We start from the raw sequence: 16317 nt of genomic DNA on the forward strand, positions 1-16317 counted from the left end.
GGGCTGTCAGAGGGACTGCGAAGCTGCAATATGAATAGAGGGTTTGGAGGGCAGAATGGAGAGCAGGTAATTATGGCCATTAAGCTGAAGAGAATATTGGTGTTTGAGCACTTTATGTGCTCAGAAAACCTAAACCAAATGCCTGCACTGTGCCCCTCCTGCTATGTTATTTCCATTAGATGCTATACCACTAAATGCTGTGCTTACCAGGAATAGTAACACACCTGTGTTGCTTTACCTATTACGCCTGTTGTTATTAATAGTAATTCATATCAATTATTATGTCGTAATATTTACATAGCTACTAGAAGATAATGTGTATGATCATGTATTGTGGGCTATAATCGTGGAGTAATGTATATTGAGATGTCAATATAGCCCGTCTATTACCTAGCATTGCATGTGCTTACGTATGTATATTAAATAAATATGCTTGTGACTCTTACAGGTTCATCATAGGCAGCACTACACATCATGTAATGCACTGTTACAGCAGTTACTATTTACACCCCATATGCCAGTACCAGCTGCTGGCCCCCAATACCTGCAGGCTGCAGGTAAATACGTGTTGGGAAACAGCTTCGCTCACACGTGTTGCAATTTTTCATCTTTGCTACAGGCTTAACTGTCGTGCATCCAGTCCTGAAGGTGCTGTTCAGCACGAGGATGGGTCAGGATGCTAAGCTAACCACCACTTGCATGGGTATCTCTGCGAATGAGGAATTTCAATCAGACCATTGTGATAATTAGAACCACCTACTTTGATGTTTTTTTAATTACGGCAAGCTGGAGGACACCATGCCAGGAAAGGGGTATTTGCTGATTGGATTTTTGAAAAGCATCTGAAGTTTGGCTTGTTTCTTCTGTCTTGCTGTTGATGTGTGTATTGCTGATTTTGGCAGTTTGCAGAATGCATAAATAAAACAAGACTAAAAACCCCAGTATGGTTGGTAAGGAAGGGGCAGTCGTCTCCCCCCGGAAGATGTTTGCTTTTAGTGTTTATTTGTAGCAGTAGCCATTGGCAGTATTTGTCCACTGTGTTACTTCAAGGCATAGAGCTTTGTGCATTTATTTTACAGGGATTTTTCTAATCTCTCTTGCTTTTCCCTCTTATACTAGGAACAGATCCCCTGATAATACAATTCGAGTTCATTAGTCAATATTTTCTTTTCCTCATCACAGTTCCATTTAGGACTCAGTTTGCTGTACTCCTGTTCTGTGCTTGGAGCAGCATGGTTTCTGACATTGGCAGCCAATACTGCTAGTGACCAGGACACACGTTGTGCCACATAGCTCTGTCCCTACCCACTGATCCAGGCACCAAGGCTGTCCTGAAATTCAGGCAAATGGAGTACCTGGTTCTCTGAGTTCTATGGGAATCGTTTCCACCAGTCACCACTTGGGCCTTGGGGTGATCTAACAACAATCTGGCATATTCTAGTGCTGGGAGCTAAATAATAAAAGCATCATATAAGAAAACACTGGTGCTAGTAATCCAAGAAAAGATCATGATTTAAAGTCATTTTGATGTGAGAAAAAATGATTTCCAATATATTTCCTTCGCAAAATTTTGAAATATATTGCCAGTTTCCAATCTTAAAAATGTGAGCTGTTTGGATTGGCTGTGTGGTTGTGTCTGCAAATGGGTTGTTGTATGCGTGCAAGAAACGTTCAGATGTTGTACTGACATGGTTTAGTGGGGAAATATTGGTGGTAGGTGGACAGTTGGACGGGATGATCTTGGAGGTCTTTTCCAACCTTGGTGATTCTGTGATACATGTTGTGACTGAGCTGCATTGTAGGGTGCTGCTGTAGGTCAGGAGGAGATGGAGGAATGTGGTCGGGAACTGGTGTGTGAGACCCTAGGTATAATTTTACAAAACACTGGAAATATGAAGGTCATAAAATGAAAAATCTTCCCACCTAAACTCGCAGCTTCTTTCTTTAGAGTAATTAAGATATGGAGTGATTAACTTGGCATGGCAGTTAATAATCTTTGAGCTGTTGCCATGCTTGGTCTGTGCACGGCCGATGCCCAGATCTGGCTGCGATTAAAATAAGCTTTGGCTCAATTCCTGCAGCACTACAGCAATGAAAAATTCCAAAACTAAGCAGGTGTCTTAAGTGAGGCTCCAGGAGGAGGAAAAGATGCTGAATCAAGAGGAAGAAAATGCTTTCAATAACACTTTTTTTTTCAATAAGTGTAGATATTTGATAGCATTTTAGTTCATTTCTTATTTCACACCATTTTTCTTACCACTAAATAGTACTTGAAGTAGATTTTGCTACTTCTGCTACTTATTTTGTAACTGTTTCAGTCACGAAGAAATCCTTTCTGATGTGGCTCAGTTACATTAAATAATGTCTCAACAACAGTGGGGAATGCTGAGTGCTGGCATTTTACATTGGTAGGTGTTTTGAACTCGAAGAACATAGGAGTTCTTCTAAAAATGCCATCCTTTCATGAGATTATGGGATAAAACAGAAGCATAAAAAGGAAAAGTGACTTGTCCAGAGTCTTCGTTACACCCAGAATATAACTGCACATTTTGCTTTCGCTTCTCCCTTCAGATTGGATGTACAGCTGATGCTGAAAAACAGGGCCAAATTTCATCCTATCGAGAGGCAGAGGAAAACAAACAATTCAGGATGCTGGCTCTCGGTTTGGGTCTAAGTCTCGTTGTGCTTGTAGTTCTCTGCAAATTTGCTGGGACTATTGAGCTGCAAACTTAAACATACCGCTGAGCGGTAGTGGGCATTCTCCTGTGTTGGCAGTACTGGAGCAGCACGGAATTTTCTTCTTGCTGAATGAGATGATGATGACTTGCTGAAGTATTTAAGCTTTGAAAGATACAACTTTGATGAAGAAACACCCTTCTGCACTCCCGTTCTATGATGACAGTGGTAAAGGCTTTGTGTTGCAGTGGTGATGAAGAACTGAGTGTAGTCTAGAATCTGGAGTGCTGACTGCTGATATTCATGGCAGTTTGAACAGGTGCCTGTTCTGTAAACCTGCTTCTGGTCAACACCTTTTTCTTCTGAAGAATTACAGTCATGGTGTTTGCACTTAAATATCTCATCCAAAGCCTGCCAGAGCTGAGGAAGCATTCGGACAGTGCATGCAGACATAGGGTTTAATTTTTAGGCAGCCCTTTGTGGAGCCATGAGTTGGACTCAGTGGGCCTTCTGGGTCCCTTCCAACAAGGGATATTTTATGATTCTGTGATTTCCTTTAATTGCGTTTTTCCCTTCCTGCTTTCCATAGGGAGCATGTTGATGTGTACAAATGTGCAAATAAATAAAACTGTTTGGAGTAAAACAAAATTGATTGCTGTACATACTAATTGAAACCGGTTGAAACTCTGAGATGAATTAGGCTACACTTTCAGCCTTCTCTAAACTCACTGGAAAATTTAACAGATGAACTCTCGTGTCTGCAGGTCCAGCAGTGTCCAAGTAACTTCTGTGCTCAGTGGCAGTTAGGAACTAGCACAGCATCTGCCTGCAGCGTTTCGAATGGTTGGAGGAGGACAAAAAATGCATGGCCCGTATTGCATAAAGGTGAGAGTTGTACTGTGTTGGAATTCTGCAGAATTTTTCCAGATTCCATTCTGACTTCTCTAGAAAGCCACGAGAAAGAAGATTAACTTAAATTAGTTTTATGAAGGGTCCAAGTGTTATGGTAGTGAAGTCTACTTTTCCTTAGCATTTCTTTTCTTGGGCTTTCTGTGGGTTGGTATGTTCTCAGAAGCTCCCCAAACTTCAGGATATACCTAGAGGTGCCGGTGTTTATCTGGTGTCTTTATCCACTTTATCCTGCTGTGCTTCAGCAGGAGCCTTGGCCAAGCTGGTGTCCCCAGTGCCTGCTGCCAGCTCAGAGTGTTCCCTGTGGCACAGCACATGTGCCTGCTTGGTTTCCTTAGGTGGAAAAGATGGTGATAAGGGACAGAGAAAAAAGCTTCTAGAAAGAGTTACATTTGGGGACCGGTGGTCATCATTTCTCTATACAGAGGCTGAGAGCTGTTGTCGTATATGGACTGTGTGCTGGTGTTTGGCACTTCGTCCTCTTTCTTCCAAGTATGACAGTAGCAGGGACTGACATTCTTTATTTTACTCAGAATCACGTTTTTGGGGCTTCTGGTCTCTTAAATCCTGTCATGGCTTTTAGTCTAGAAGGGAGCAGCAGTATGTTTTTGAGAACTCAAACCTGCTTTAAATCACAGCAGTAATAATGCTCAGGCAAATATCATTACAGCTAGCTAACTGTAATAACAGCAGATCTTGGCTTTTTTTTTTTTTTTAGCACTTTTAAAAATAGCAGTAAATCCAGAATAAACTCATCATTGATTACTCTGATTTACGTTCATTTAGCAGAGCAGAATCTGACCTGTTTAATACATTCCTGGGTTTTAAGAGCAGGAGAACTCTCAGCAATGAATCCAGTTGTACAGAAACAAAGCCAGGATCTTCTAGATGTTAATGCAGCAGTCCTCAAAAGATGCTTACAGAGAGATATGCTGCTAGGTCACTTTGCATTTCACCATGCAGTAATGACATTGTGGGTTCTGACAGTTCACTGTAAAGAAGCTCTAGAACACGTGGTATCTAAAAGCAGCATCTGGCATAGCCACTACTACCAGTTCTCCTGAAAAAATGGGAGCTGGACTTTGCACAAGTGTTTATTGTAAAGTTAGCTGGGCAGAAAGCTTGTGACTCAGGCTATGGCTGGTGGGAGGTATTACTCAGCTCCGTGTGAACCCTCAATAAAGTTCAGTACAGTTTTTAAGCTGTGGTTTTGGCCAGGTTTTGCTTTTTCTGCGTCAGTCGGTTCCTTCTTTGTTTGGACCATGGTTGATTTAAACATTATTTTTATGTGTGGATCCATTGACTGTTTTGACTGTGTTTGGGTTTTTTTTTCTCTTCTTTTTTTGATCCTTCGGTTAGGAATAATTTGGGGGAGGATGATTTAAATAAGGACTGATGTGTCTTGGCTGGGCTTCCAGTGGCTGAGGAACGCATTCTTCACCACTGTCTGCTCCTCCTTTGTGGCTGGCCAGGATGTTGAGCATCTTGAGATCCAGAAGGCACTTGCTTTTCTCCGTAGGGTCACCTGGTGTATTTTATGACAAAGGCTCTGTACCAGCTTTAACTGTCTGAATTGCCCTACACTGCTTCTTCCAAGTATTCCAGTAATTTGACTGGGATAAAAAGGGGAATTCCAGTGTTTCCTTAAAACTTCAGGAAATGAATGAATTTAAGCCCTACTGTATGCAAGGTTATTTATTTTAATTCTCGTGCACTTTCATTGCTGTAGCTATTCTGGTAATTTTAGAAAAGATGGAGAAGATCATGTGTCTGGAAAAAGAATATATAATTTTGTTAGCAAAATGCAGCACCCTGTAAGAAGAGAAAACAACCAGTGTGGTTGGGGATGTGGCCTTAGGGTGAGGATCCCAGACTTGCATCATTCTTTCTGTCACTGCTCTCACGCGTTGCTTTGGGAGAGCCTTCTGACCTCGCTGAGTGTGAGGCTCTTCCTTTTCACTGATTCATTCCATTAACAACCTGTGTTGTGATTCATTCATTGAGGATATGGATGAAGCAAAGCCTTACTAATGTTCCAGGAGTTTAAGTGTGTTTCAGTTGCTGTGAGGGCTTCAGAAGTATTGGAAAGCTTTTGAAATCTTCAGTGCTTGCACTGTAAGTCTTCAAAATGTAGAAGACCCTGCTGGGTCAGCTGTTTAGGATACTGGAGCAGAGTGGAGAGCTGATGGCATCATCTAGATAAAGCAAAAACACCCAATCTGCTATGTACATAAAGGTATAAGAGTCTGCTTGGCTGATTCCCCTTGAAAAGCTTGCAGCTATTTCCATACTGAGTCCCATCCACCCAGCCGTGGGGTCTGGGCACTGAATCCGACATCACCTCAGCCAGGAGAACTTGTGTGAGCACAGGGTGGAAGTGAAAAACGAGCCCCCTTTATTTTAACAACCCTTCTAACCTTCAACAGAAATAAAATGGAAATGGCAATTATTTTTTTCTCTCTAAAGAGAAAAACCTTTTTTTGCAAATCTCTCGGTTTGATGACATGGGAGTAGATCTTGTCTCCACAGACACAGCTCTGTGCTGGGACTACTGCTGGCTGATCTGGTGTGTGAAGGGTTGGGACATGTCTGATAGGGAGCAAAGCTACTGGAAAGGAGTGGGCTGTTTGTTAAAAACTAGCCGGTGCTGAACAAATGTAATAGCTGTCTTCAGTGTAATTAATGACTCAGTTAGCACATAAGGGGAATGCGATAGATATTATATTCTTGGCTCTTAGCAAACAGTTGACTTCCTGCCACAAGAAAATCTATTAAAAAGCTGGATATATAGCAAGCAGATACAAATTCCATGGCATAGATTCTGTACTGGCTGACATGCAGGGATGAGAGTAATAACGATGCAGAGACCTCCGGGAGTGAAATCCTATAAAGCATTTTTTTGCAGACATCAGTGCTGGGGTCCAATTTGTTGTGTCTTTTATGTAAAACATTTCTGCAGTTCCATTTTTGACCCTAAACCAGGCTTTGTAAAATCGAACTTCTAGAATATGTGATGGAAGTTTCCATTTTTGAAACCCTGGTGGAAGACACAGAGTAACCACAATGTGGATGTCCATTGCTGTTTTTACAAACCAAGCACTTGAGTACTGAGCCTACTCACAAAGCTACTAAAGTGGTGTTCACATGGAAACAATAATGAATATGCTAGTAGTGTCACTGTCGTGGAGGAGCGGCCAAGCGATAGGAGAAATAAGGAAGAATGTTCTTTGTTTCTCTCCTCCAGGATCTTCAAGAACTGTTGATAAAGATAGATAATATACACATAAATAAAGGTAGTAGCTTTAACAGTTGGAAAAAATAATGTGAGGCACTCAAGTTTTTCCCCTAGGGCAAAAAGCTTTGAAACTATCCCAGTGTTGAGAACAGTTTCTCTGATTTTCATTTTGTTGAGCAGTTCAGGGCATCAGAGAGGACTTGTTAGTGTCTGGACAGAGGGAGGGTGTTGAGATGAAGAGGAAACCAAGTTGTTAAGATGTGTGAAAAAGGAAGGAATTAATTAATGTTTGCATTGGTTGTTTGTCATCTTACTGCTCTTCTTGTCTCCCCAGAGCCCAGCTGACTTTCAGGCATTGCTGAATAGTTGCCTTTGGCTACCTCCTGCCTGTCACATCAAAAACAAGGGGTGTAAAAATCAGTGGGAATTTGGTGGAAGATGCTCTTGTGTGGTTTTTTTTTTTTTAGTAAAATGCATTGAATATCTCAGGATGAGAGTCCAAATACCTATCAAGTGTATTACAGCAATCATGGAATTTCTATTTCAAAGACTTTTTCAAAGCCATTCTAATGGAAAGGCAAAAGGAAATGCAACTTTGGAAAAGCAAATGATGCATATTAAGAAAAGAGGCATCTAGAAATTTTAAAGGGAGCTAATTTATGAAAACTGATTCTAGTAATGTCAGTGTGTAGCTTTCTCCACTCAGGAATTCTTCTGACGATGAGTGATACAGCCCCAACTCCAGGAGCACGCTCACCTTGCAAATGCATGCACATCGTCTTCGCTTGGCCAGCTGCTCTGACTCCATCACATTGCATCGTCTTGTCTTGATCTCTTTGCTCCCTTTATCGAAAGCTTTGCTCAGTCTAGACTCATTGTAGGTGCTAAATCTGTTGTTTTGATCCACGTGAGATCAATACAGAGATTAATACAGAAAATAAGGTAGGGTTCTGCCACGCTGATTTGAATGTCTTAGAAGCACGATCTTGCTTAGGGTAGGGTCTCTGCCACGGTAGAGAACACAGAAACACTGAAAATGACTCCCACCTGCAGTAGGTCATCATGTGGCTTGAGAAAGGCTGCCCCTGGGGACTCAGGTAGTTCAGATCTTACTACCATTCAGTATTCTAAAGTGTGAATCATTCAGCTGATGTACTTCTCTTTGTATTGTTGCCTCTTCATTGCTGACGGATAGTTTCGGTAGTTCTTGCTGGGCTGGTAGCTGGTTAGCAGGCAGCCTTTTGTGCTTATCTTTGGAAGGCAGGTGGATGCGAAGAGTAACATTTTGCTAAAGGCAAAGTGATTTTTAGAAATGGTGAACATTTTGCTTCCAAGTGATTTTCTCCTGTTTTGTTTTATTCAAACAAGAGCAACTTACAATTTTATTAATTATTATTTTTTAATGCCAGGCATTGTGTTTAACTTAAAAAATTAACACGTTAAACATAGCATTGTTTGCATTCTGGTAACTGATGAGGCTTTGGCTGGCAACAGCTTTCAGCAATGTCTGAACTAGACTGGGTTTGTCTGATGCTCTTAATATGTCAGTATTTCTTTTCCAGACCTTTGAATCAATCACTCCTCTGCTATTTATCTCTTCTGGTTGCTGGAGATGAGAGTTACTCCATCACATCCTGATTTGTAAGCTGAAGGTTGGCGATTTTCAGTAATTCAGGATATTCTTGCTTTTGTTTAAGTGAAAGAAGGGGTAATCTATCATATCGTGACATTTGTTTTCATTTTCCTTTGTGTGATGCCAAGGGATAGGGTTGGAGGTGCCTTCTGGTTCATGTGGCATCCCAGAGCTTCCCATGCAGCTAAAGTTTCTGGTTATGTAACAGGAAATTCTCAAATATGGTAAAAATTCAATTTCTAGCATTTTGGCATGTATATTAAAGTCAGTGTGGTTCCAATTCAGACAGTATGGTCTCACATATGTTTTTTGTCTCATATTGAAAGAATTTGTACCAATTTGGCTACATACATACTCCACCCATAGTTTGCATATTGTCTTCTTCTTATGGTGAGGTTTGCCTGTTAAGTGGAAAGACAAAATAAACTTAAATTACAGAAGCAGAGAAGCAAAGACAGCTTAGAGGCTCAGTACAGAACAGGTCAGATAGAGTTTTACTTTAGAGTTGTGGTGTTCTGGGTCTAATGTGGAATGAGACGTGGGTGTGAACGTTACAGACAAGAGTTTTTCCTGGGTCCATTGTTTACCTGCTGCCATGCAAGCCAGCTCTTTTCTCTACCTTTGTTTTTCTTGTTCATATCTGTCTGCATCACAAAATCTCTAAAATATTTATTTTCTTTCTTTTAAAACTGTATGGCTAGAAGAAGGGCTTATCTCAGCCTTTATCTCATCCTCTGATAGAGATCGGTAGTGTGTTGGGGGAGTTTGCATAAATTATTAGCATCTCTCTTAAACCGACCAACCAAAAAGAAAACCCAGAGAAGTGATTACAGCAAAGCCAGCAGAAGAGATTATCTTTAGTGTGAGGAGTCTATGCTTTGTCCCCATTCTGTTCAGCGTTGGTTGGATGGGGTTAACATTCTAACTGCTAATGAAAGTGCTCTGCTACCTGTCTCAGCAGTGCTCAGGTCTTTGTTGCTGCATTATGAATGTACAGCTCCTACTGAGACAATTTCTCACCCCCTCGGTTGTTATCCGAGCAGTGTTAGCCCTCACAAGCTATACAGTCAGTGCCTGCTTGCTCCAGGTGCTACATAAGCTCAGCAGAAGGATGCCAAGAGGCTTGCAGACAAAGTGTCTGCATTCTGTTGCTCTTTCAAAGAAGCCCCTACTTTGGCTAACTGTAGAAGAAACCATTTTTTCCTTCATAAGATCGTCGCAAACATAGTCAAGGTGTAAGAAAGTTTGTGTCTAAATGTCTTTTGGCAGTAGGTGCAATGAGGTTATCTATTTTGCAGGAAGATATGTGCCTCCAGCCAGTAAGGAAAACTGCTGGCTCAGGCTTCACCTCTGTTAACACAAGTTCAGCCCCTTTCCTCAGAAAAATCCTGCGTCAAGCCACGGTTTTAACTTGCAGATGGAGTTCTTATCTCAGGACTGAAGTGCTGAAGCTCCCTGACCTCCAAAGGCACCCTTACCTCATGTGGGTGTGACTGGCTGCTTTGCTTTCTGAAAGAGATGCTTTAGAGCCCCAGAGTGCTCTGCCCCGAGCCCAGATGAGGCCCTCCTGAAGCTGAATTTATCCTGTATCCTACAGGAGGCTTTTTCTTTCTGGGAGGCATGCTTAAAAATAAAACTAAATAAAAATGGGGATTTCCATTTAGCTTTGTTCTGTTCCTTGCAGTGTATAACTGCGTTGCAGAATTAGCTCCTTGGCACTGCAAATAATACACAGAACTGTAAGTAGTGGAGGATAGTGTCTTTTATTTTTAAAATGTTGTTGTTTCTGTCACATCTTTGATAGCCTTTGTGGGAAGAAGATTTAGCAGAGGGTTTGTGTTATGAAACAAGATTTCCTCATTGTGACTCATAAATAGGTACTTTCAAAGGTTATGTATTCATATGTATTATGATATGTATGTGTGTTCATACGTGCGCAAGTATGTAGAGATAAAGAATATCTACAGCTTTTTAAAATTTTATAAAGCTCTATATCCAGTACATTTCCAGGGCAGAGCAGAGCTCCTCATCCAGCTCAGCATCTCACAGGCTAACACATTCTATGAATTCTCTGCAGCTGATGCAGTGCATTTCTTTTAAGGAAACTCTTCCAGCTCCTCATGGAACACAGCCTACTTCTGCAAAGGATCCTGATTGTCTTCCAAATATGATTTTCATACCTCCCTGTAGTTATCTCTGCAGTTATGCTCTTTTATTGGCCTGGCTGTCCTAGGATAGTCCCGTTCCTTACCTATCCAGTTCTTTATAGGTGCTTATCTCAGCCCTGAGGAAGAAGGGTTTTGAGCTCTGCAAGCAGCAGCTTCCTGGCTGGGGTGATGCCAGCCTGGCATTTCACTTCAACCTTGTGGGTAATACTTGTATTTCAGCCTTAGGTGGAGGCGTCTGCTCCTCAGAACTTACTTTTTACCTAATTGAAGAGGTTATGAAGCTACTCACCCTAACTTCAGTCCCCGTGTAAGCCTTGACAAGTAGCTAGAGCTGCTCTAGAATGATTTTACAAGAAGCTGAGATTCCTTCGTCCCTGGTACAAACTCCTATTATTCCCAAGGTACATGGAAATCTATATGCGGAAAGAATCTGTCCTCTTGGCCAGGCTGAACTCACCAGGGTACGAGGGGCGGCTGTCCTCATTAGGAGATGATGCCTCGTTTCGTTCAAGAGAGGGATCATCCCTTCTTGTATTCCTGAATCTGGTTCTTGCCTTCCGTCTTGGTCTTGTGACCACTGTGCTGCTCTTGTGCTGATGGTGTGTAATGGACCAGTCTGATCTCCTCAAAGACTGATATGGTGAGTTTCTGCATTTTCTCTAGCAAGTCTTTATTTCTCTTTCAGGGGTGCATGTACCCATCTACACTTCAAAACTAATGGATCTTGAAATGGAAAGAGTCTTTCTCCTTCTTGTGCAGATGTTACAGCCTGCTTCTGGAGACAGCCCTGCTGGGATCGGCAGGTGACAACTGAATAGAAACTGGGAGGATGAATTTCAAAAAACAACTTTTTAGTCCACAGTGGTGAACACAGTCTCAAAGGAATGATTTCCTTAAGAGCAGTGAAAAGGAATTTCACCATTCTCTGGGCTGCTTTTCTGAAAGAGCTGTTAAAAAAATACTTTCCAAACAATTGTTTAGGATTTTTCTTGCTAGCTTCGTATGTGCTGATGCTCACTGTCTTACCCAGCTGTAGTGATCAGAAGGACCAACACAATGGAAAAGGTGTTAACAAAGTGGTGGAAGGAGTGGCACAATAGCAAGGTGTGACAAGGGAAGGGAAATAGATCGCTCACGTGGATCAGAAGATTTTGGGTTCACAGGGAAGGGCTTCCACCAAGGAGGGATCTCCAGAAGAAGATCCTTCCTCAGGGGCAGTCAGCCCTTAAATGAGGCCTAAGAGGTCACACAGTGAATTGCCTTCACCTGTGCTGTTCAGGCCATGACTCAGCAGTTCCCATACACCTGCAGAGAAGGTCCCTTTGCACTGACAGGTTCTCTCTTCCAGACACAACCACCAGAGGAGGGAGCCCTCTAGGACAGCCATGACCTGTGCTGCTGCAGCTCCTTGCCTCTGATCTTTTCTGTCTGTTGGCATAACCTTGCTCCTAGTTCATAGAATCGAAGAGGTTGGAAAAGACCTCCAATATCATCTCGTCCAACTGCCCACCTACCACCCACACTGTGCTAGCTGGCACGTTGTTCTCAGCTGTGCATTTTTCGTTGATATTTTCAGATCTCTTGAAGCCGATTCCAGCAAGGCAGCCTTGGTGCTGCATGCTCAGCCCTCTGAGGTGCTGGAGGGATTGGGCTTCCAGTTCATCGCCAGCACAGGTGCTTTGGAACTAATCCCTCCTTGCTGTTGCTGTGCAGCTCTGTGAGCTCAAGAAGAGCCCAGCATGAATCTATCTTTGACACGTCTGGATCCATCCCAGGCCCAGTTGGCTGAATGGTTTTCTGGCAAAGTCTCCTTTCCCACCCGTATCCATTCTTACAAAGTGAGCTTTCCCCATTCAAATATTTTGATCTCACTGAAATGTTTCAGTTCAATATTTCTTCTGCAGTGACATTTTCTGAAAACAAGTATGTTCATGTAGGACGTCTGAATCTTTTCTAAAATACATTTTCAACTGTAAAATGCAGTTAGAATAGTGTCCATTTTGGTGATGTTCCATTCATTGACCCAAGATCACAGAATTTTAGGGGTTGAAAGGGAACTCTGGAGATCATCCAGTCCAACCTGCTGCTAAAGCAGGTTCCCTACAACAGGTTGCAGGGGAACGCATCCAGGCGGGCCTTAAATATCCCCAGATAAGGACATCCCACCATCTCTCTAGAGCCCAGAAATGGACACAACATTCCGTACATGGCCTCCCCAGGGCAGAGCAGAGTGGAAGGATCCCCTCTCTTGCCCTGCTGGACACTCTCTGTTTGATCGACCCCAAGGATGCCATTGCCTTTCTTGGGCACAAGGGTACACAGCTGGCTCATGGTCAACCTGTTGTCCACCAGGACCCCCCCAGGTCCTTCTCCACAGAGCTCCTTTCCAGCAAGATGTGCAAAGTCTTCTTTCTCAGACGTTTGCTGCTTTTTCCTGCGTCGTAGCACTTTGTAGGTGCTCAAAAGGCAGTGTGGATGGTGCTGCACTGTGCAACAGGCTCTTAGCTCCTGGCCAGACAACTGCATGGGCACCAGCTCCATCTGGGGATCCTGCAGCATCAGAGCAGGAGCTCTATGGACCCAGAGAGCAGCCATGAGGGTTTGGAGGTTTCTTGTCCCCCTGAGCAGGCGTGGTAGGAGCTAAGCAGTCTGTTAAAGCACATACACGCCTTAATGCATGTGTATGCAGCTTATCTATAAGACATTTGCCGTGTGAAAGCTAAATCTCTCTGCAGTCAGGAAGTTACCATCCAAACTGGGGACTGCTGAGATGCTGCCAAAAGGCCATTCAAGGGGAAAAGTCATTATTTCTTCTTTTGGAGAGTAGTGTTCATCAGGAGGGAAGCACTGTGGAGAAAGGAGAAAGGGGAAAGGTGTTTGCAACAGGCCATGTAGGAGAAGGTGTAACTCTGAGAGGAGAAAAAAGGAACAGGCCCAGGACAGATTGCTGGGGAGGAGAGGGGGAGGAGGAGGATCATTGCAGATTTGTTGCACTTAGTGTTAGGAATTGCTACAGAGCATGCAGGTTGTAGTGATTTTCTAATACTGAGTAATATGTCAGAAAGGCTATTCTGGATTTAGACCAATATATACAGTTTCTTGTCTAAGCAGAACCATATGCTCAAATGAGAGATCATTTTATTTTACTAGGATGGACAGTAAGTAGAAACACATTCCAGATTTCATGAGGTTTCTTCCCCCCTTGGCAGCCACAGAGCTGCTTGTGCTTAGTCTATGGTTTTTCAACTGTTTGATACCTGTCCATTTCTTCACAGGGCTTAGAATCTGACTGTATCATGGTGTCTGTTGAACTGTGACTAATGGCTGCATCACAGAGCTGGTTCACCAGGTCGCCCCGGCTGTAGCTGGTAATTGTTAGCAATAAAACAAATGAGGGTGATGCACACTTTGCCAGCATGCTGTACAGCAGAAGATGGAGCTTTTGTGTCCGTCCTCCAGTGAAGACTTAATGTTCTGTGTTCAGAGCCTGACCTCATCCAAATCTTTTCTGACAGCCTCCAAAGAAAAAACCTGTTGTGGAATGTGCAAGCTGGTGTTTAATACATGAGCCCTTCGCAGCAGGTTGAGCAATCAGAAGTACGTAGATATTTATACAGTTTGACGTTGGTAAATAGTCAGCCCCCCTCCTCCTGCAACCGCTGATCGTTCCAGCGCTGTGCGTATTTCTGTGTCGTTCAGCTCCACCACCAGCCATGCAACTGTCCCTGGGTGTAACGAGGCCTTTCTGACCTGATCCTACATTGCCATGGACCCTCTGACCGTTCACCTGGAGCAGTAACAGCTGGCCATCGAGCACCATTTATTAGCCATGGCCTAGGACTCCATGTATGGGGCTCTGCTGGCATTGCTTTAGGAAGGGGAGGGGATTGGCTACTGGGGTTGACTAACTCAAAGCAACACAGATATAACTGAAAAACCTGTATTGTATCACATGTTCATCCACTGCCTGGATTCCACCTCCTGCCGCAGGCACTGCAGCTTCCCTGCATGCCCTGGGAAGTGCAGACGGTTCAGGTGCTGTGGGGCTACAAGGACAATCTGATCTGCTTCAGCTTCTTCTGTGCTCTTTGCTGGGTCGCTTCTTAGGAAGAAGGTGGGTCACCCTGTATCATTTCTTTCCCCTCTCCTGCCTGGCCACCATGTCCACCTTGGGAAGTTGATCGTCACTGCCCGGAATGACGTTTCTCCCTTTTAGCAGAGTAAGCTTGCAGTGCTGAGCCCCCTCTCCCAGCAGTGATTCTGCTGGCAAAATTGCTGCTTTCCAAAGGAGCCTCATTCGGGAGTTCTACAGGTATTTCCTTTCTGCTCTGCTGTGTGTCTGTGTATCAGTTAGGAGGCTGAGAACAGCTAAGCGTCAGCGATCTCCTTGTGCCACTTTCCATCCAAGTGGCTTGTTGCTTCATCTCTGAGTTATGTTATCCCACTCTCTAAACCAAGTGTGTAACAATGAGATAAACTGATTGTTTTTTAATGCTACTTTCCGGTTGGATCCACAGACTTCACTTCAGCTCTTTGGCAGGGCTTCTTTTAGCCTTGCTGCAAGAAGTCCTTGTGGCCAGTGCATCCTTCCTAATGAGGCTGCTGGGCTGCTGGGGAATGGTGCCGGAGGGTGGAAGCTGGGAAGCCATCCCGCCATGCAGAGGGCTTCTGTCCTGCGGGGCCTGGCTGGGTGCAGGCTGCTGGTGAGTGGGACTCCTGGAGGAGCTGGGCTGGGGCAGATGGAGATGCTTGGGATGGACAGGCGAAGCAAGAGGAGCCCTGTGTGTTTTTGTAGGCAATAGGGTTAGAAACTCCAGGGGGACCGAAGGAAAACCTTTCCTTCTCTGTACCTCGGTCATCAAAACCATGTTTGCTTGAGTAAGCTAGAAGAACCCCAACTAGGGGATGTGTGCACTGTATGTAGGTATATATACATGTATAAAAATACCTATTAAAACATAGTTGTCTGCATTCATGGAACAACTTTGTGTAGTTTGAAACCCGAAGTCTGATTTTTGAAAATATATGCAAAATGTGAATTTTGTACTAGAAGAATGTTCATATGGGCTTAATTGCAAATACCTAGCACCTACTTGAAAAAAGTTCTCTTTTTGGAACACGTGATGTGTGTTTTGGGCTGTGGATGAGTAACTGTGGCAAAGAATTGTAGTAGCTACGTATGGGTTTACTGCTTTTTGCTCACTAAGTTTATATGTCCATTGTGTAGCGAAGGATGTCATTTTTAGCTCGGTGCATGTAGTGGTCTCATGCACAAGAGCAAATGCTACTGATCTATTAGAGTAGTCCACTCCTAGAGAGCTCTGAATGGGTGTGCAGAGCATCCAGGATGACACATGTTGTGCTGGGCCAACGAATTCCATGTATTCAAACACTATTGTTTGCTTTTTGTTGTGGCAGGGAGCTGCCTGCCATTGTGCTATTGAAACACCATCAACGCCTGGAAGTGAGAGTGACATTCCAGTGAAAACCTTTGCAGTGCTGCAACAGAGAGGCTTAAATTCAAAGCAGGTCTGTAGACTTGGCATCTTTGCTAATAACAATACAGTCTGTGCTGAGAGCCTGTCTGGAGGCAGTGGAACAGGGGATGTGCTTCTGTGGTGAGGAACGAGGCCGCTCTAATGATTGATGGCCTCCTCTAAATGGAGGCAAATTGTACCAAAAGCTGTAGGATGCTC

The 16317-nt window shown here is 43.5% G+C and overlaps 1 long non-coding RNA gene across 27 annotated transcripts in view; it reads left to right on the plus strand.

The window, feature by feature from the left end:
* Window positions 1–16317, plus strand: part of LOC110405223 — a 159239-nt gene that overhangs the window by 1615 nt on the left and 141307 nt on the right. For 23 of the 27 annotated variants that reach the window (XR_002442734.1, XR_002442731.1, XR_002442737.1 and 20 more), the window contains exon 2: window positions 3441–3561. The exons of 3 other annotated variants lie outside the window; for them this stretch is intronic. This is a non-coding gene — a long non-coding RNA (uncharacterized LOC110405223). Of the gene's footprint in view, window positions 1–448; window positions 558–3440; window positions 3562–16317 lie in introns of all 27 variants that reach the window. One more of the 27 variants, XR_002442735.1, reaches the window with a different exon arrangement.

Source organism: Numida meleagris, chromosome 12 (assembly GCF_002078875.1).
Source record: "Numida meleagris isolate 19003 breed g44 Domestic line chromosome 12, NumMel1.0, whole genome shotgun sequence".
Lineage (NCBI taxonomy): Eukaryota > Metazoa > Chordata > Aves > Galliformes > Numididae > Numida > Numida meleagris.